The following is a 21,352-nucleotide window of genomic DNA, read 5'->3' on the forward strand; positions in this document are numbered from 1 at the left end:
ATAAATAATCATATGTGTGTTCATGAGAACTTATGAGTTGATTAGAAGAAGGAGAAGGAGAAGGAGGGTCAAAGGAGAGGATGTCGTATTCCGTATAATCTGTAAAGCCCCCTGAGACAATTGTAGAACTTGTGATATGGAGCTATATAAATAAACTTTGATTGATTGAAAGTACATCAAATCATGTGTATTTTTGGACTTGCATTCATGGCCCTCTGAAGTTTATACTGACTGACTCGTGATTACTTTAATGTGAATTGGGTGAATGATTCACCCTGGCATGTTGGGTGCAGTGAAAAAAATAAACGTTGACTTTAATTAAATGTAAATGTGAACAGATTTCACATAACTGTATTACAATAGTCGAAAGCAATAATATTAAGTTGAACCTATTCTTTTTTTATTAAACCTAATATTATTGCTTTCAACTAACCTGATATGGGTCATTTGTTTACATAACACATTTAATAAAAATTTTTTTTACTTTTACTTAAAGGTGGGGTAGGTAATTCACTTCAGAAACACTTTTCGTTATATTCCATGCAATGCTCTTAACATCCCGATAGCAAGGAATATCTTAAATGCTTTGACAATAAATACATGAAAAAACTTCCTCTGTGGAAGCTGTAGTACTGTAAAAAGCACGACCAATCATTTTAGCCGGCCCGGCTAAAGTAACTGGATGGCCTACCTGCCTGTCAGCCTTCCATCTATGCACAAACTTATCTCGCGCCCTCATTGGCAGTGTTGTGCTAGTTACTGAAAACCAGTAACTAGCTACCATTACTAGTTACTTCATTTCCAAAGTAACTCAGTTACTTTACCGATTACTTACACCCAAAAGTAACGCGTTACTGTGAACAGTAACGTATTAGTTACATAAAAAAAGGGCTCCCATTAATGCCCTTATAGCCTTCATTTCAGTACTGTTATTGCATTGGAGAATAATACAATCTGTTGATCAAGAAATATAAATAGTAGAAATATCCTGCATGTGTTCTACAACATACCTGGCAATGGCTTTATCAACTTTTCCCTGGCTAGCAGTCCCTCGGTTAAAATCCAGCCGCTGTTGCTTAGCAGAGTCACTCTTGCTGGAGTGGCGTCGGATGAGTCTGGGTCTGTGGTTTTAGCTAGGCTACTAGTTTAGTCCCAGCCAGTGGCGGCGCCAGATTATTTGTGTTGGGTAATCTATGGTAGGGCTAACCCATACAGTGGTGGTTCTCAAATCAGTATTTGTAATGTAATGACATACACACTATATCACAATTAATCCTAGAAGTTCTGCTGTCTGTCTGCAATTTACTCGGCGCGAGTTTGGGGACTTTTCACTGTGAACGTGACGTATCAGTAATGCATGACGCAGCAGACCCAGATCCCTAGAGAGAAATCTTATATCTCTATGACTCTGAGCAGACCCAACGTTTCGTTGCTCTGATTGGCTGTAGGTCTATTCAAATTGCATTCGGAGGCATTTTGATCTGACCGCGGCCGCGCTGATATTATAACGCAAAATAATTTCCACACCTAGTGTATAAAACTCCCCCACTACTTAGACTATTCCTTGCACCCCTCAAGCATAAGCCCAAATGGTATCAACCATATTGCGTCAGTAACGTGCACTTGTAGTTACAGCAGGATCAGTTTGTGTGTTGTGGACACGACCGGTAGATTTTCGCAATCCGTGTTAACAACATGCTTACTTTAACATACTTTTTCATGGTCGGGCTAAGGTAGGGCTAAGCCATTTCTTGGTATGGCTGTAGCCAACCCCAGCCATACCCTGGTGCCGCCACTGACTGTACTTAAGTACAGTTCTCATCTCTGTTCGCCTCGCTGTTGGCGCCGCTCACCAACGTCTGGGAGCCAAGACTATATTAAAAAAATAACGGAGTAACGCACCATGTAGTAACGGTAACTGAGTTACTGAATTAAAAAAATAACGCGCTAGAGTACTAGTTACTGGCAAAAATAACGGCGTTACAGTAACGCGTTACTGTGTAACGCGTAAGTCCCAACACTGCTCATTGGTCATGTGCACGTTCGTGTGTGTTGGAAGAGGGGCTCTGTAAGGAAGTAGCATATTTTTTCCGGCTATGTATTTTAAATTCTTGCACACTCAAGCTGGTTTCTACAAAATGATCTACCCCACCTTTAAGTAAGATTTTAAATGCAGGAATTTTACTTGTAACCGAGTATTTTTACAAAGCAGTATTGCTACTCTTACTAAGTATATATATCAAATGCACCCTATAGGACTCATCATTGCACACTGTATAGCCTAACTGGATGGTCCTCACTCACTATGCGTAGGATGCAGCATTGGTTTTTATTAATGTATAAAGCCATTTTAGGAAATCTTCCACTCTACATATGTGCCAGATTTGCTCCAGTTTGTGACTTTTACAACCTCAGATCCAGTGCCTTGATACGGTTCCAGGTTCCTGCTGTGCGGACTGAGGCTGGAAAAAGGAGTCTCTTTTATTATGGTCCTTGGTCTTGGAATGACCTTCAATCACGCCTCAAACTGACGGCACTTGTTTCTATAGCCTGTTTTAAATTGAAGTTGTCAGAAGTCCTTACCACCAGCTGCTCTTGCAGTAATAAGTAGTGCCTTTCTTACTGTCCTAATGTGCACAATGTAGTAACTGCTTTTTTTCGTCTTTTGTTTTCTTAGTTATGTTCTCTGTATTTTATATGTTTGTGTTATGTGTAACGTTGCTGCCTTCTTGGCCAGGTCAGCATTGTAAATGAGATTTTATCTCAATGCTTTTTATCTGGTTAAATAAAGGTTAAATAAAAAAAAATAAAAATAACCGCTGGATAGATGCTGCCTGCAGAAAGATGATTTTCTCGACTTTCATCTCCAATCAGGACAAAACATGTTGGCTTATACTGCAGAGCTAATGACCCTCCCATAATCCTTTGCTGTATTCTCTCTCCCGCTCTCCCCCCTCCAGGCCCTCTCTGCTCACTCAGAGACGTGCTAAATTAAACACCTCTAATCAATATGCTCACAACTTATTTAACTAATGAGATGGCTTATTTAGCCAGTGGGGAAGGCATTTGTAGGACTTTGATGTCTCCCCCCCTCCATGACTCCATCTTCACATGATGATTACAGGCAGCGGGAGCAACACTCGGCCCATAAAGTGATGCAGAGCCTGATAGCAGCTTATCAAGTGGAGTTTCAGAGATATTTATAGGTAGAAAGAGATCATGCTATTATTTCCTCATTAACACCTCATTTACACTCATCCACTTTGTGCTTTGGTCCACCAGATATCTGATATATAAATAAAGCCGGGTAGAAAAGCAACCAATACACACTACAGACTTCTGATACAGACACAAACCTAATGACAAAATAACATTTTTTATTGCCCCGGAAGTGATGCACCTAAGCATTCCTGATCCGGCAAACTGATCAAGGTTTAACACTAGAACTGCCAAGCGGGTTCTAGTCTTTAAGCTTCTTTGAAAGGTTTGTGTTAAAATAACTAGTTCAGTAAGTTTAGAGGACATGCTTCACAAAGGATCAACTAACTTCTTGGTTATGTTAGGTGCATAGGAACATAATATTTTCTATTTTCATGCATACTGATACAGTGTTTTCACTCTTTCCTCCAGAGGGGCTGCTGGGCTTTGCATTCAATATCGTAAATATGCACAGGCACTGGCCCGTAGCTCTGAATATATGGAAAAATCAAAGTTTAAAGCGTATCATTCATATTCAGCAGATCTACAGACCAACAGGAAGTCATGCTCATACTTTCACACAGATTTTCAACCCCTGTCTTCAACACTGCACAGCCTCTGTGCTACTGACACAGCAGCAAATACACGGAAAAAACATAAGGGGATCTGTTGTGTCTTTATGGAAGATTACAATTGTGTGCAGGAAATAATATCTGTGTGTGTGTGTGTGTGTGTGTGTGTGTGTGTGTGTGTGTGTGTGTGTGTGTGTGTGTGTGTGTGTGTGTGTGTGTGTGTGTGTGTGTGTGTGTGTGTGTGTGTGTGTGTGTGTGTGTGTGTGTGTGAGCCAGCAGAGATGACCTTGAGCAGTGCCGTTCATCACAGTGTGAAATGGAACCAAGCAGAGACACAGAGCCTTATCAGAGGAAAACCTGGTGTTGAAGGAAATAGCGCTGATGAAAGTGCTGATGCAGCAGTTCTACTGTACTTTTTCACAGCATTGGCAATTTGAGCCACTCAACGCGCTCAGCCTCTTCCGTCCTGATGCAGTACTTTAACGCAGGCAACCGGTGGCTCTGTGAACTCTGAGGGTTCACATGGGGTGACACCAGATTTAATCACCCCATGTGAAGCACCATTAGCTCTTGTGTTTATGCATCGCTGCTAAATACTGGGCTCAAGATAAAGCCCTCTGATTAACCACTGCTGAGCACATCTCTCAAGTGCAAGTTATACTCTCCTTCAATAGTTGGTTTTCTTGAGTGTTCACACCAGGAAGAAGTTAAGATTGAGAGGGAATATGACAGTGAGCTACATTATAACTTATGAGAGGATGTTTGGATGGCACCTCAAGCCTGAAAACAAGCCGGCACATTTTCTTTACATTTAATCGTAACGAACGACTGAGCTTCCTTACAAAGTAATGCAACTTTCTTTCCAAAATCATTGAAAACAACATGATCCTTATGCATTTTGGTTATTTTCCCTCTGTAGGGGAGAGTGGGATAAGATGAGCCAATTTGTTGTTATGTTGTCCTCTAGGCAAGGACACATTTGTCAAAGACAACAACAACCTATACTTCAGGATGTCTTCTATAATTCATTCTATCAAGATACTGTATTGAGCTACACAAGACCAGTTAATCTTATTCAACCTAGTGAACCATGTGATCTTTTTCAGACCCTACCTGCTAAACCCTTCTCTATCCAGTTGTTTAAAACATTAAAAAGAAAAACAGTTTTGTAAAAATACATTGAAATACCATTTTATACTACAGAGACTTAACTTAAAGGTCTCCTCTTCTTAGGAACATATTATAGGTCTCAGATAAATAAAGACATGTCTCTGAAGCGTTTTGCTCAAAATACCAAACAGACCACCCATTGTAGCATGCCTCATACACCTCTATTTCAGCCCTGTTACTAAAGTGCTGATTTATGGTCTGTAGCTTTAAATGCTAATGAGCTGCTGCTGGCCAGAACAGGAAACATTTCTACCCACACAAATGCAGCTTTTCAAGCTTATTATGAATAGGACCCTAAATCTGACTGAAGAAGTTGAGGTTTCGTTTGAAGTGCAAACATTTCAGTTGCAGCAGGACGTTTCTGAATCATTCGTTGACACGCTCTTGTCACGATTTATTTTTAATTAACTCGGTGTGTGTTAGTGCGGTGCTTGCAACGGTACATCTGTAAAGGAGGTTGTGCTACTTATTCCGTTCCGTATACATCGTGTCTGTAAGAGCCGGCAAAAAACACAGATGCTACTGGGGGCGATTCAGCTAGCGACTGTATATGGGGACGATAGGTTGGGACGTGGCGGGACGTTGCCAGGAGTTCAACGTAAAGCCAGCCCACATTTTAGTAATGTCGTCATGATGCAGAAAATCTGGATCAGCTCCATTGTTCCCCCGAAGGAAAGAGAGAAGGTTATATTTGCTGACACTTTGTGAGTCTCCTTCCACACCAGGAACACATATTTATGTATAAAAGACATCAAAAAGTGCATTTTGCATAATAGGTGACTGTGGCAGTGGGGTGTGGTTAGGGCGCCGGCTGCTGGAGTGATGGGAGTGGCTCGGCCGAAGACCAGACAGCTGAGCAGAATCAGGTAATTAAGCTCTCAGTATAAATGCTGGTAACCTCGTTCTGCTCACTCACTTGCAGTAGGCTGGATCCTGAGCCAAGGATCCACGGACCCCGAGCAGCCTCAGGACCTAGCGGGGCTAATGATAATTGTTGTTTTGTGAACTTCACCCTCCGTGGAAATAAACTGTTCTATTTTACCCAAACCACCTTCTCCTTCGTCAGTTTTGAACCCTGTGTGAGCCAGAATGCTCACAGTGACCTTTGACTTCAGTGCCTCAATTTGCCCCGTAGCCGTAAACTGTCTAGTTTAGTCCTTCATGCTAATCTTTAGCTAAATGAATCTCAACAACACATTTCAAAATAAACATAAACATTTTCTATGCACTTTTATACTAGGATGAGCTGGTCTTTGGTGATGATCTGGTACAGCTTGGTTTGCTTCAACCTTTACACTGGTCTGAGATCGACTCAAGTTTGGTTTGATGTTACTATAACAACTGTGAGCTGTTGTTACCATTCTGAGCTGTGGCATCATTGCAACATTTATGGCATTTTAAATATGGGGACTTTTTAGTTGATTTATTTTATTTTGAAACATTTGGAATATATCAAGTGGCACCCAAACGGTATTCTGTCCAGTCTTTGATCACTTTTAGTGTTATGGAGTAAAGATGTTATTAATCCATTCAGTTTGAATAGTGAATGCAAGTTTTGGTGTCAGTCAGCAAGAGTCCAGTCAGCCTTCCAGATGCTTTTGTTGCAGTGCAGGAAACACATTCTCACATTCCAACATCACTGCCCTGGTATACCACCACACATCACAACAAAGTGATAGTTATCTATTCATCACTCAATGATATGTGTAAATCTGAGTGATGACGCCCTAGCCTAGACGCCAAACTCAAACTAAAAGCTGGAGCGTGGAGCACGCTCGTGTACTATTAGCGACGCAGCCTCGCAGCAGGGTCACTTTGGCGCTCGTCATTGAGCCGCATTTACGCAGGAGATAAATTGTGCCGCATTTGCGCATAAGAGGATTTTGCGCACTCTGCATGAACTTTGTGTAATTTAATCTTAAACACACTAATCTTGTATGCATACCTCGTAAATAATATGTTGCTATTTGTTGTTCCTTACTTTAGATGAAACAATGTACATTTTCTTCTGTGGGATTCTAAAATATAAGTGACATCGGTAAACATATTAACAGGATACTTTTTCGCTCTCAAAATAATTCATGAGCCTTTTGTAAGGAACAGAGGGGAGCCCAAACCCTTTCTTCTACTGAAGCCCTCAAGACAACTGCTACCTTGTTTATTATTAGTTCATTTTAAGTGCACTTATATTCTGATTGCAGAAGTGCAATATTCTTGCTCCTATTCAGCAGAGAGGAACATGAACACTGACACCATGATGTCACCAGGTCTGGCCTTCAGTGGTGAAGTTATTCATTCTAAAATCCTCCATGAGTCTTTTATTTGATCAGGGAATATTTAAAGTTAGACTTTGAATTGTTTCAGCTTTTTCTCACCTTACTACCCACACTCCTTTATGAGCACTGCCTACTGAGATCATTAGTTTTAGTTGACTTATATTAAGTTTTACAATCTAATGACACGTGGTTAGCTAGGAGGCCTGGACTGCAGGAATACATTATGCATTAGGATCAGTCAGACTGGGTCTGGTTCTAAGGTAAGGTTGAGTCATAAACACAACTTCAGAGGAAGTTTAATATGGATCCAGGCCAACAGAGCTTGATTATCCAGATATAAAAAGGCAGTAAAACCCAACCAACTGTGCGCTACGGAGCTTAATAACGCCAGCAACCACATGAACACCAGTCAGCTCGACTGACATGCAAGGCTGCTGATAGCGGGCTTGTTAGGTTCTTCCTCAAACAGTAAAAGTTTCAATTTCAGACATCATTTCCTTAAAGCATGAAGAAAAGTATTTAAAGAAGGGCTTTGGATTCATGGTGACCTTGAGGCTGTACGGAACACTTTCTAACTGAAGAGAAATTATTTACTTTTGAATACTCCAAAAGGCTTATTGTAAGTGTGTGCTTGTATGCAACTTTAACAGACAGATATAGGATGGATGCTCATTAGTTACTATAAATATATTTGTCAGCTCTTAGAGTCCTGTGAACCAGGAAATGTTGAGTACCCCAAAGTTTTATGATAGAAATGTATAGTACGGTCCCCAGCACATAGAAACTGCTGGATGATAACTTCAATCAATCAATGTTTATTTATATAGCCCAATATCACAAATGTTACATTTGTCTCAGTGGACTTCACAGTTTGTACAGAATATCAGTATGACAATACGACACCCTCTGTCCTTAGACCCTCACATCGTACAAGGAAAAACTTCCAGAGAAAACCCCACAGTTTAAAGGGAAAAATGGGAGAAACCTCAGGGAGAGCAACAGAGGAGGGATCCCTCTCCCAGGACGGACAGACGTGCAATAGATGCCGTGTGTAAATTGAAAAGATAATACATTTGCAACATAGGTAGTCCAAATGTTTTGAAATGCATGTGTGTATAATAAGAAGATGAATCCACGAGGATATCCATCCAGGACTTATGATCCAGGACCGCAGCCACGACTCAAGATCCAGGACTCGCAATCCATGACACAGGACCGCAGGATCATCCATGACTCCGGATCCCGGCGTATATAGACACCAAAAAGAAAGACATTTGGGGAAGCTGGGTTAATCGGAACATGAGAGTACACAGGTATAGACAGAGAGAAGGAAGAAGTAAGATGTCCCCCGACAAACTAAGCCTATATCAGCAAAACTAGGGGCTGAATCTAATCAGCCCTAACTATAAGCTTTATCAAAAAGGAAGGTCTTAAGCGCACTCTTAAAAACGGATAGGGTGTCTGCCGTCCGAACACAAACTGGAAGCTGATTCCACAAAAGTGGAGCTTGATAAGAAAAGGCTCTGGCTCCCATTGTACTTTTAGAGACTCTAGGAACAACCAACAACCCTGCATTCTTGGAACGCAATGCCCTAGTAGGACAATAGGGTATAATGAGTTCTTTAAGGTAAGATGGCGCCTGCCCATTAAGGGCTTTGTAGGCGAGAAGAAGAATTTTAAATTCTATCCTGTGTTCTATAGGGAGCCAGTGTAAGGCAGCCAGAACAGGAGTAATGTGGTCCCTTTTCCTAACTCTGGTTAGTACACGAGCTGCAGCATTTTGAATCAGCTGAAGCGACTTGACTGACTTCTTGGTACACCCTGATAATAAGGAGTTACAATAATCCAGCCTTGAAGTAACAAATGCATGGACTAGTTTCTCTGCATCGTTTTGAGGCAAGATATGCCTGATTTTTGCAATGTTACGTAGATGGAAGTAGGCGGTCCTTGAAATTGATTTTATGTGGGCGTTAAAGGATAAATCCTGATCAAATATAACACCAAGATTCCTTACAGTCTCACTGGAGGCCAAATTAATGCCATCCATAGTTAATATATCTTTAGATAATTTGTTTCGTAGATTCTTCAGGCCAAGTACAATAACTTCAGTTTTGGTCGTGTTTAACATCAAAAAATTTAAGGTCATCCACGTTTTTAAGTCCTTGAGGCAGTCTTGAATTTTATTTAGATGATTAATTTCATCAGGCTTGATTGATAAATATAGTTGAGTATCATCCGCATAACAATGAAAGTTTACAGAATGATTCCTTATAATATTGCCTAACGGAAGCATATATAGGGTGAACAAAATAGGTCCAAGCACTGAGCCCTGTGGCACTCCATGGCTAACTTTGGTTTGCATGGAAGATTCATCGTTGACACGTACAAACTGAGAGCGTTCAGATAGATAAGACCTAAACCAGCCTAAAGCAGTTCCCTGTATGCCAACTAAGTGCTCTAGTCTTTGCAATAGGATATCATGGTCGATAGTATCAAATGCAGCACTAAGATCGAGTAAGACAAGAATAGAGACAAGTCCCTTGTCAGAGGCTATTAGAATGTCATTTTTGACTTTAACCAGAGCTGTCTCTGTGCTATGTTGTGTTCTAAAGCCAGACTGAAAATCTTCAAATAAATCATAGTTTCTTAAGTAATCACACAGCTGTTTTGCGACTGCTTTCTCAAGAATTTTTGAGAGGAACGGAAGATTAGAAATAGGTCTATAGTTGGCTAAAACCTCTGGATCGAGGTTGTGCTTTTTAAGAAGCGGTTTTATCACTGCTACTTTGAATGATTTTGGAACATAGCCTGATAATAAAGACATATTCATAATATTTAATAAAGAAGTGCTAATTAATGGAAAAACTTCTTTTAACAGCTTAGTTGGAATCGGGTCTAAGATACACGTTGATGGTTTAGAAGAGAGAATCATTGAATTTAATTGTTCAAGGTTTATGGCTGAAAAGCATTCTAGTTTACTATCTAGTGTAATATTATTAGAATTTACGTTTCCGGGAGCTGTTGATAACACTATACTGGTCAAAGGCAAGAGGTCATTGATTTTGTTTCTAAGAGTAACAATTTTATCGTTAAAAAAGCACATAAAATCATTACTACTGAGTGCTATGGGAATAGAAGGCTCAGTCGAGCTGTGGCTCTCTGTCAGCCTGGCTACAGTGCTGAAAAGAAATCTTGCATTATTCTTATTCTCATCTATTAATGAAGAGTAGTATGCTGCTCTCGCTTTACGCAGTGCTTTCTTATATTCATTGAGAGTAATATGCCAAATTAAACGAGATTCTTCAAGTTTAGTGGAACGCCATATCCTTTCAAGTTGTCTCGACTTTTGCTTTATTTTGCGGGTTTCGGCATTATGCCATGGAGCTAATCTATGTTGTTTTATTTTCTTCTTTTTCAAAGGAGCAACAGAGTCTAATTTTATTCGCAGCGCATCTGTAGCACTATCAACAACATGATCAATTTGGGGTGGTGTACATTTTGTATAAGTTTCCTCCCCTACATGCAGACATGCTATCGAGTTAAGTATTGGTGGAATCTCTTCCTTAAATTTGGCTATAGCACTAACAGATAGGTTTCTGCTGCAGGAGCTTTTGGCTAATGCTTTGTAGTCTAGTAACAGTACTTCAAAAGTTACTAAGAAATGGTCGGATAAAGCAGGATTATGCGGTTCGACTAATAGTTGCTCAATTTCAATACCATAAGTCAGAACAAGGTCAAGAGTGTGATTATAGCAGTGGGTTGGTTTATTTACACTCTGACAGAAACCAACAGAATCTAATATAGAGTTAAATGCAACAGTAAGGCTATTTTTATCATCGTCAACATGAATATTAAAGTCACCTACGATAATTACTTTATCTGTTTTAAGTACCAAAGCTGATAAAAACTCAGAGAATTCTGATAAGAATTCTGAATAAGGACCTGGTGCACGGTACACTGTAACAAATAAGATTGGCTGCAAAGTTTTCCAGGTCGGATGCGTAAGACTGAAAATGAGGCTTTCAAAGGAGGTATAATTTAATTTTTGTTTAGTATTGATAAGTAAACTTGAGTCAAAGATTGCTGCAACTCCACCTCCTCGGCCCGTGCCTCGGGCAATATGAGTATTGATATGGCTGGGTGGAGTGGCCTCATTTATGCTGACATATTCTTCATGTCTCAACCAAGTTTCAGTGAGACAGCATATATCAATATTATAATCTGATATTAAATCATTTACCAGTATTGCTTTAGATGCTAGAGATCTTATGTTTAAGAGACCACATTTAATCTTCCTGTTTTGTTGCACTGTAGTAGTTGTTACATTTACTTTTATTAGGTTATTATGTATGACACCTCTATTAGGTTTTACCTTAAATTGTCCTTGGGCAGACACACACACCGTTAATATTGGGTATTTTATTGGGGTCGGGATTCCTATGGATGACTGCCTAGGAGAGAGCGCAGAGAAGCGTGTAAGACTGCGACTCTGCCTCCTGGTCTCAACTCCAGTTTGTCATGGATTAAGTCCACAGAGCCCTGAAATGTTTGCCGAAATGAGATTTGCACCTTCCAAAGTAGGATGAATGCCGTCTCTCTTAATCAGACCAGGTTTTCCCCAGAAGGCTGTCCAATTATTCACGAAGCCCACATTGTTTGCTGGGCACCACCAAGACAACCAGCGCTGAAATGATGACATGCGGCTATACATGTCATCATTGATCAGATTGGGGAGGGGACCAGAGAAGATTACGGTGTCCGACATTGTTTTAGCATAACTACACACCGACGCCACATTAAGTTTGGTGCATTCTGATTGGCGTAAACGAACATCATTACCACCGACGTGAATAACAATCCTACTGTATTTACGTTTATTTTTAGCCAGCAGTCTAAGATGCGCCTCAACGTCGCCCGCTCTGGCCCCCGGAATGCATGTGACTGTGGACGCTTCGGTCTCTAAATTCACGTGTCTCATAATAGAGCTACCAATAACCAGAGTTGGCTTCTCAGCTGGTGTCTCGCTGAGTGGGGAATATCTGTTAGATACGTGAACGGGTTGGTGGGGACCTGCGGGTTTCGCGTTATGCCCCTTCTGAACAGTCACCCATTCTCCCTGCTGCTCGGGAGTTGCCGGGGGACGGCTAAGAGGAGCTACCTTTTGCCGGTCCGCACCGGCTAACATGGGCTTTACTGTAGCTGAGTTATTTTCTAAGATGCGGAGCCGGGCTTCTATGGCTATGATTCCCGCCTCCAACCTAACAACTATACTACATTTAACACATGTATCGGTACCAGTAAAGGAGGTAGGGGAGTAACCAAACATGAGACAGTTAGAGCAGGAAATAGCACCCGAGGGTGGGGAAAGAGCCATGGCTAGCTATCAAGCTAAAGTAGCTACCGTTAGCAAACCCGAAAAGAGTGTAGGCAACTGTGGAGTTACAGTCGCTAAGAGAAGGAGAGTTTGTGAGTGCTTAAGCTGTAGTAACGTGTGATTACAACGTCAGGCAGTTGCCGTGATCAAGAGTTTTAAAACGATCGATTAAGTTAAGATAACAAGCTATCAGCAACAGAACAGGCACACGGGATACCCGGAGATGACAACAACAACCGGAAGTTACAACATGCTTACCGCAATAGTGGTCCGTGTAGAAACCAGCTCGAGTGCAACTTGCCTATGTTGGGCAGTTTGCACAATAAGCATAAGTTGCGTTAATTATGATTAATTAGCTTTATGGTCCATGCAGAAAATTGTTAGAAAATGGCTTGGACTATTTGGACAATGTTGAAGTGGTTTAGGGCGTGATTGAGGATGCTGAATCCATTTCCGACAACTTTTCTATGTTCAGAATAAACCGTCCAAAAAAACTAAACAGGGAAGAGTCTATTAACTTAACTGGTAAAACCACATGCTTTCATTAATGAACAAGACAAGGTATTAAAGAAGAAGACAAAAGAACAAGAGAGAATAAGCCAGAAGGGTTTCATGTTTTATCAGATGAATCTCCTGTCTCGCTAATTCAGACTTTTGGCCTGAGATTAAACCCTTCCGGTTTCAGCTGTCGCCCCTATCAAAACCCCCTGACCCCATTGGGTCAACTACGGCTTCACAGAGTTAGGCTAATGAGAAGCTCTCTCCCACATTCAGCTGCTGGACCAGGAGAGATGAAGCAGCTTTCAGATAGAAGGGTTAACCCTTGGAGCTGCGAGGGTGCAGTAATTAGACAGAGACAGAACCCTTGTGGATGAGAGCGACCTCTGAAATGAAGCCCCACCTTAGGACTGAGGACTGGGGATTGGGAGACTCTGGGATCGCCTACAGACTGCATCTGAACATGATAATTATCCAGGTGTTCATTGCTGGGATGAGAATTTAAGCTCATAGAGGTGTTAACCTGTTAAGCCCTGAGCCTGTTTTTCAGGTCTCAGGCTCGAAAATGACATTCCCAGAACAAATGACTATATCTTCACTTCTAAAAGGGGTAAATTAATTATCTTTTTTCTCAAAGTAATTATAAACCTGTGAGTTGGATGTAGAAAAGTCAGAATAAATATATATTTGTTTCATTTTTAAGTAAATTCAGATTGAACATAGTAAAAAAATTCAAATGATAGTGTCCGTCCAAAAAAAACAACATTACTTATAGTGAAAACCACCCTTGAATGATGATTAATAATAGACTAAAAGCTTTAGGAATCCAAACTATAACAGATAATAAGTACCTTGTATCAAGATTGATGCAAAACAAGTGACATTTTACCTTTTTAGAGGTTTAGCAAAAAAAAAAACTTCTGGGGTCATTTGCCATATCTCTGGCCCCCCTTGGTCGATTTTGATGATTGACACCTCTTTTGAACCATTCGAGCCAATAGAATTGAGGGGAGGTTCCTAAATCCATCTAAACATTTCCATTGAGGAGTGAGAGTGATGCACACACAGTTTGCCCAAAACCGGAAGCTGGGTTGTAGCTCTGATAGCAGCTAATATGAAATCTCAGTTTTTTAAGGGTTTTGACAAAAATTGAATGATGGATTATCAGCAGAGGTGGGGGACTCGAGTCACATGACTTGGCTCGAGTCAGACTCGAGTCGCATATTTTTGGACTTGAGACTTGCTTGACTAACATCGATAAAAGACTTGACTTGACTTTGACTTGGTATTCATGACTTGAGACTTGACTGTCGAAAGGACTTTCAAATTAAATATATGCATTTGTTTTTGTATTGTACGGGGCCCCTAAAGGGCAATAAAAGATACTGTATCTCGTTCGCATGAGAAAGTTACCGGAGTGCCAAGTAGGAAGTGGAGCACACAGGAGAGAACCGTTTCATTGCAGACTGTAATGTTTATGTTGGGAGATGGCAGTGCATACACACTGTAAGAAACGTTCCGTGAAATTCACAGTATTTAACTGGCAGCAATTGACAAGTTACTTAGTAAGTAACTTGTCAATTGCTGCCAGTTAAATATTGTAAAATTAATTACAGTAAGTAACTTGTCAATTGCTGCCAGTTACATACTGTAAAGGAAATCACAGTATTTACAAGTTTTTATTTACAGTAACAGTATAAAAGGAAACAGTAACGTCCAAGTACGTTATTTGTGTGTACGGTAATAATGTTTAAATTGTAAAATGAAACACAGTCATATGTAATTACTTTATTTTTTGTTACAGCAGTAGTTTTATAGCACTAAATAAAACACAATAATTTCCAAGCATTGTATTTTTGTTTAAGGTAATAGTATTTTAACTATAAAATAAAACACTGCCATTTAAAAAGTACTGTATTTTTGTTTACGGGTATAGTGTTTCAACTGTAAAATAGAAACTTTAATGCTATAATTTGAAGTTACAGTATCAGTATTGTAAGTGTAAAACAATTTATTTATGATAGTATACTTCATGTCATGCTGGTAATTTACAGATAACCAAAAATTAAAGCTCACCAATAACTGCACGGAGACAACGCCGAACATGTATTTTCTTGTGCTAAATGGGTGAGCATACCATGGCTACCACAAATGTAGTCTTCCATTGCATATCCCATGTACAGATGTAGCACTCCAGATAGGACTCCACCCAGCGGATTCCAACCAAAAACCCAACAGATCCCAGTGGCTGGGAGATTAAAGCCCTCCCACTATTTCCTCAGAGGTCGTTTCCAAATGTCCCCATTTGTTCAATTTAAGGATTTAACCATGAGATGGCCTTCATTCAAAAGTACACAAATGCGGCTTTCACACCAGCGCTTTTCCCGTTCTAGCTCCGTGCTAGTCAGGACTGAAACAGAAAAAAAAGACAATTATTTAAATATTTAACAACAGTACTTTGTTGTTGCTTATCCTAATGATGTCTGTAGTGTCAAATCAGTTTGGATATGGGTTTATTAGTATTGATAATATTATTGTACTAGTGTTATATAGTGGTAGTGTAATCCTTACATACAAAATTGTGTAATGAATTGGTGTAGTGTAAAGGTATTAATCACCTTCTGATAAGAAGACAGAAAGGAAAGCACAGTGTGTTAATTACAACCCTAACATCAATATGATAATTGTCTGACAATGGTCAGGGCGACTCCCTTTTGTCTGAGAACAGCATGTAGAAGCCAACAAGCTGTTTTTTAAACTTATTTAAGAGTTAAGATAAAAGGTTAAACCTTCGTAATTTAGATATTTCAGAGTTAATTAACTTTACAGAACATTTAAATGTCACTTTCAGCTCCAGGAAGGGCTGTTATTATTATTATTATTATTATGTAACACGTGTTACACGTGGGTCATTGTGGTTTAGCTAGCAATCTCAAATTCAGATAGCACACAACAAAAAGTGTAATACGTGTCATTGAGATGATTTTGCAAAGCAGTGTTACTAACAATAAAAAATAAATGTAAATTCATACTTACATTCTGACACAAAGCGCTTACGGGGAATCTTCTTTCGCTTGCTTCTCGTCGTGTCATTTTCAGTGCTAAGCGGCGTGCAGAGCATAGACTGTATATTTAAGGTGTGGAGGTTGGGTTTTATATACAGTCTAGCCGAGATGAACGTGACAGGCTCATGGCCAATTGTAGCACTTGAATGCTATGAAGGGGCGTGTCTTGCTTAGGGATCCAGCCGGGTCCCGATTTGCAGCGCATTAACACTTTATTACGGTTTTAATATTTTAATTGTATATCAGTGAAGATACAGAAGCTTTACTTTGTCAATTTAACAAGGAAGATGAAATACCTGATTCAAAACATCAAAACTATTTGTTTTAATCGTGTGAACAACAAATGAGGATCAGGGTGAGTTCGCTGTGCTTCAATTTCCGGTCTGGCCTAGCAGGAGGCAGCACATGTTGAACTACGCTGGGTGTTAGGGTTTGTGGGGCCAGTAACACAGTAGTAGTCTATGGTTTTAGGTCATCATGAAACTGCACACTAAAGTACTCAGTCTTATTGACGGAAGACAGACTTTTAAAAAAGAAAAAACTAATTGAATGGCTAATGAAAAAGGAATTGCTTCAAGGAAAACTGAAATGCAAACTCTGCAAAAAGAGGATGAAACTGGAGAAACACTCAAACGTCGACGGACTACTTCGATGACTTCTTCTGTTTACTGATATGTAATGTTACAAAGACAAATTCTTTATCAGCAAAAAAGGACTAGGAATTTACGATTTGTCTTTTGTAGGAAGTGCCGACGTAAAAAACACAGAGGGAAAACGACAAAGAAGTCAGTGAGGTCTTTGTCCCTGTTTGAGAGGAGCAAATTATCCTTGTTCAGCTGGATGAAATACGTTAACAGGTCATATTAATTCATCAATAATATCAGTTATTTACTCAGAGCACAGCAAATGATTGCCTGTAAATATTATGTTTATTTTAAGCATGTTGAATGTTGTTTAACATTACCGATGTCTAAATGCTAATTTCAGTTAGCGCGTCAATTACGTTATCCATTATATGTTAGCATTGAGCTAGCGGACTAAGCGCTAGTTACAACGCAGGCTGCTTGGAGGTGTGGCCGGGCAAATTGGCGGCGCTTTCACACCAAGCCCCCAGGAAGTGCGCCGGACTCTGATGATAATATTCGAGAGTTATTTCCCTCGGCATTATGAGTACTACATGCGTTTTACCCATAGACTGTATATATAAAGGTTTTACCTTTACCCGTGGATGCACAATAAGAACGGACCCGTATCTCCTTACAGTTCGGTTGTTCAGAGCAGAGCTCCCTGTTGGAGCGGCAGAGCGTGATGTGAACAGAAAAATGTTTCTGTCGCAATATTATTTAAGGAATCGTTGAGCTAGCTAACTAGCATACATTGTCACTATCTGCTAACATTAGCTTTAGCTTTCGTTTTCTAATAGTTTTTTCATAGGCTATAAACAGAATATATATTGTACTAGAGTAAAAGTACAAGTACTCAGATCTTGTACTAGAGTAAAAGTAAAAGTACTCAGATCTGGTACTTTAGTAAAAGTAGAAGTACTCAGATATTGTACTAGAGTAAATGTAAAAGTACTCAGATCTGGTACTTTAGTAAAAGTAGAAGTACTCAGATATTGTACTTGAGTAAAACAGAAGTACTCAGATTACTTTTTTATCTGGTTGAATAAAGGTTAAATTAAAACATTAAAAAAATTAAAATATTGCACTTGACTATAAGCACTCAGATCTTGTACTAGAGTAAAAGTAGAAGTACCAGAGTGTACGAATACTCTGTTACAGTAAAATTCCTGCATTCAAAATGTTCCTCAACAAAAAAATTGGTTCAGAATGTTTCAATGTGTGATTATTCTAATAGCTTAAAAATTAGGGCTGTCAGTCGATTAAAATATTTAATCGCGATTAATCGCATGATTGTCCATAGTTAATCGTGATTAATCGCAAATTAATCGCACATTTTTGATCTGTTCTAAATGTACCTTAGAGGAATATTTTTCAAGTTTTTAATACTATTTTCAACATATGAGTGGACAAATATGCTTTATGCTAATGTTTATTATCATTTGAACAATGACAAATATTCTCATGAATATTAAACACAACAACCTCTGAACATTACAAATATTCGCCTCAATTCAACCTGGAACCTCTATCATACAATAATACAATACAAATGGTGTGTGTGTTTGTGTGTGTGTGTGTGTGTGTGTGTGTGTGTGTGTGTGTGTGTGTGTGTGTGTGTGTGTGTGTGTGTGTGTGTGTGAGTGTGTGTGTGATGGGTCGTTGGAGCTATGTGCAACTCAAGGCATATGCTCGAACGGGAGCTGCCTGGACGCTGCAATCATGTTGCGCGCACTATCTGTGCTGAGTGTGCTGACTTTTCGTACAATGTCCCACTGTCTGGCTACCTGCATAAAGTCAAGTGCTCGGCGCAGTTGTGGCGAAATGTCGCTCCTCTGTTTTCATTTAAACAGCTCCTTATATCCGTTAGCGCAGCTAGCTAGCACCAGATGCTAACAACAACAACAATACACGTAAGGTCTCTCTCTCGCGCCACACATACACACACCCTCCCGGTCCTCCCGATGGCCAGTCGGTGCCTGCCGGTGATCGTGGAAGTGTGGTCTGCCCATAGAGGGTCTGCCACAAGCGGGCGGCAGGAGCGGGGCTGTCAGCATCAGCTTGTAGATGGTATTTTAAACTCGATGCGCTCTGAAACTACGTGGCGGCCGAGGAAAAAAAAAATACGTTAATAGCCTTAAAATAACTAGTGGCGTTAATTATTTTTTTTTGCATTAACGCGTTATTAACGCGTTAACTTGACAGCCCTATTAAAAATACATGTGTAGATGCTCTGATACAGGGAACTCGATAGATAAAATTAATTAGCAACATTCAAATATTCTGTTTCATCTTGAGTAATAACAAATGTCTAATGTGAATTATATAATTATACATTAGCCACTGGTGCTGAATGCGTTCTTCTTCATATTCTATATTGATCTTTAACAGATTTTCCCAGGGACTACAGCTAAGGCAAATTGACATGCTGCAGGATGGCGTGGCAGGAAGCAGTCGCACGCTGTCAAAAATTAGCCTGAAGTTGAGGAAGGTCTGCAAGAGTGCAATCAAGAGGAGAGAAAGGAGGGGAAAGCAGAGACTTGGAGGACCAAACGAATTTGTCATGCTGGACGAAAGCAACTTCTACCACAAAAGGAAGGTGTGTACTGTATAACTACAGAGCCTTAGTCTTTGGCCTCACTAAAACTAAAACCTTTGTTTTTCAAGGTGAAATAACAACATATCTTTTAAGGTCAAAGATTAAGAAATGAATGAGCAAAGTAATGTAATTTTATAATTGTGTCATTCACACCCTTGTGACTGGCGTGCTTAGGCTTCCAAGACAGAGTATACATTAGAGAGAGCCAGCTCCACAGTGTATACACAGTCAAATAACAGAAAAAAAGAATTTAGAAGCTAAGAATTATCTCATCCAATCAGATCATTAAGGAAATAAATCCTTATTCTTACTTTTTATTACTAACATTTGAAAAGTGCATAATCTATTTATATATCATCTAATTCCAATATCTATCTTACATTTTCATGTTTCTTGCAGCAAAATAAGCAAACTTTAACTTAATAAAATTAAACAGCATTTTCTGTTTGGACCACTACATTTTCATTTATTTCTCTTATTTTTTGAGAAAGGAAGTGATTATTTTTAAATTGTAAAAGAACGCAAATAACAAACACATTTCAATTTGTTTATCAATTGAAATTCCTGATGTTTATTTTTATATAACTGTTGTCCTTTTTCACTGCTTTATTACAGTATGGTAGGGGAAGATTCGGTCCTACGTGGAGGAGGAGAAAATGGGTCTTTGGTAAGCTGGGCATCAGAGGAAAAAGGAGAAGACCTATCCTGAGGCTGGTGAAACAAAAATCACGGCGCCACTTAAATCCTCTGGTCACAAAATACGTTCGCCAAGGGACCACGGTGATAACGGACATGTGGAGGGCATACACCACTGCAATCGCAGAAAGTGGCTTTGTCCATTTCTCTGTGAACCACAGCCGGTCATTTGTGAACCCAGACACAGGAGCCCACACCCAAAACATTGAGCGGGCTTGGTCAACGTACAAGTCACAGGTCTGGAGACTGCGAGGAAACCGCACAGTGAAGACTCTGGAGAGTCGTCTTGCTTTGATCGAGTGGAAACATTGGCTGGCAAATTAACACAAAGATGGTCCCTTAGGCAGATTGCTGCATGACATACGCATTCGCAAGTTCTGAAAGCAACCTCATTTCCATTATTAGTGTCCTTTGGATTGTTGTTTAAATAAAAATGTAAACTTGAGTGCACAGGGTTTGTTTGTTTGTTTACTGCTTAAGGAATGGTAAGGTAATCATTACGTAATCGGTAACTACTGTTTTTGATGCATTACTTTACTTGTGGGGACACACACTGCTCAAGGAATGGCAAAGTATCATTAGGTAATGGGTAACTACTGTTTTGGTAACGGTAAGGTAATCATTAGGTAATGGGTAACTACTGTTTTGGTAACGGTAAGTTAATCATTAGGTAATGGGTAACTACTGTTTTAGTAACGGTAAGGTAATCATTAGGTAATGGGTGACTACTGTTTTTGATGCATCACTTTACTTAAGTGGACACACACTGCTTAAGTAATGGTAAAGGACTCATTAGGTAATGGTTAACTACTCTTTTGGACACATTACTTTACTTGAGGGGACACACACTGCTTAAGTAATGGTAAGGTAAGCATTAGGTAATGGTTAACTACCCTTTTGGATGCATTACTTTACTTGAGGGGACACACACTGCTTAACTAATGGTAAGGTAAGCATTAGTTAATGGGTAACTACTCTTTTAGTAACGGTAAGGTAATCATTAGGTAATGGGTAACTACTCTTTTTGTTAGCGTTCCTTGAGTTTACCGTACCCAAACGGCCTTAGTAATGGTAAGGTAAATAATGATGATTCAAGCAGTAAAAGGTGACTCGGATCCACCTCCACCAGTTGATCCCGTGTGGGACCCAAGCCAGCTGAAGATGGCAGGTTTAAAAGTGCCCTGCTGCAGCGGACCATTGCTTCAATCAAAGTCTCCTAGGAACTCCTCATTAACTAACCATTAACGAATGATTCATTAATACTGTACCCCCCAGTCTGTT

At 39.8% G+C, this 21,352-nt stretch overlaps 1 long non-coding RNA gene across 4 annotated transcripts; it reads left to right on the forward strand.

Annotated features, from left to right (window-relative positions):
• The first annotated feature begins 16,700 nt into the window (after window positions 1–16,700).
• Window positions 16,701–20,766, forward strand: LOC307034433. 4 transcript variants are annotated; one of them, XR_013806900.1, is made up of 4 exons: window positions 16,701–17,010; window positions 19,168–19,375; window positions 19,991–20,572; window positions 20,654–20,725. It is a non-coding gene; the product is annotated as an uncharacterized lncRNA (long non-coding RNA). The 4 variants fall into 4 exon arrangements; XR_013806901.1 differs by lacking the exon at window positions 16,701–17,010 and adding an exon at window positions 18,466–18,846; XR_013806902.1 differs by lacking the exon at window positions 16,701–17,010 and adding an exon at window positions 18,466–18,689.
• Window positions 20,767–21,352: the final 586 nt, after the last annotated feature.

The sequence above is a fragment of the Notothenia rossii genome (genome assembly GCF_949606895.1).
Source record: "Notothenia rossii genome assembly, chromosome: 3".
Classification (NCBI taxonomy): domain Eukaryota; kingdom Metazoa; phylum Chordata; class Actinopteri; order Perciformes; family Nototheniidae; genus Notothenia; species Notothenia rossii.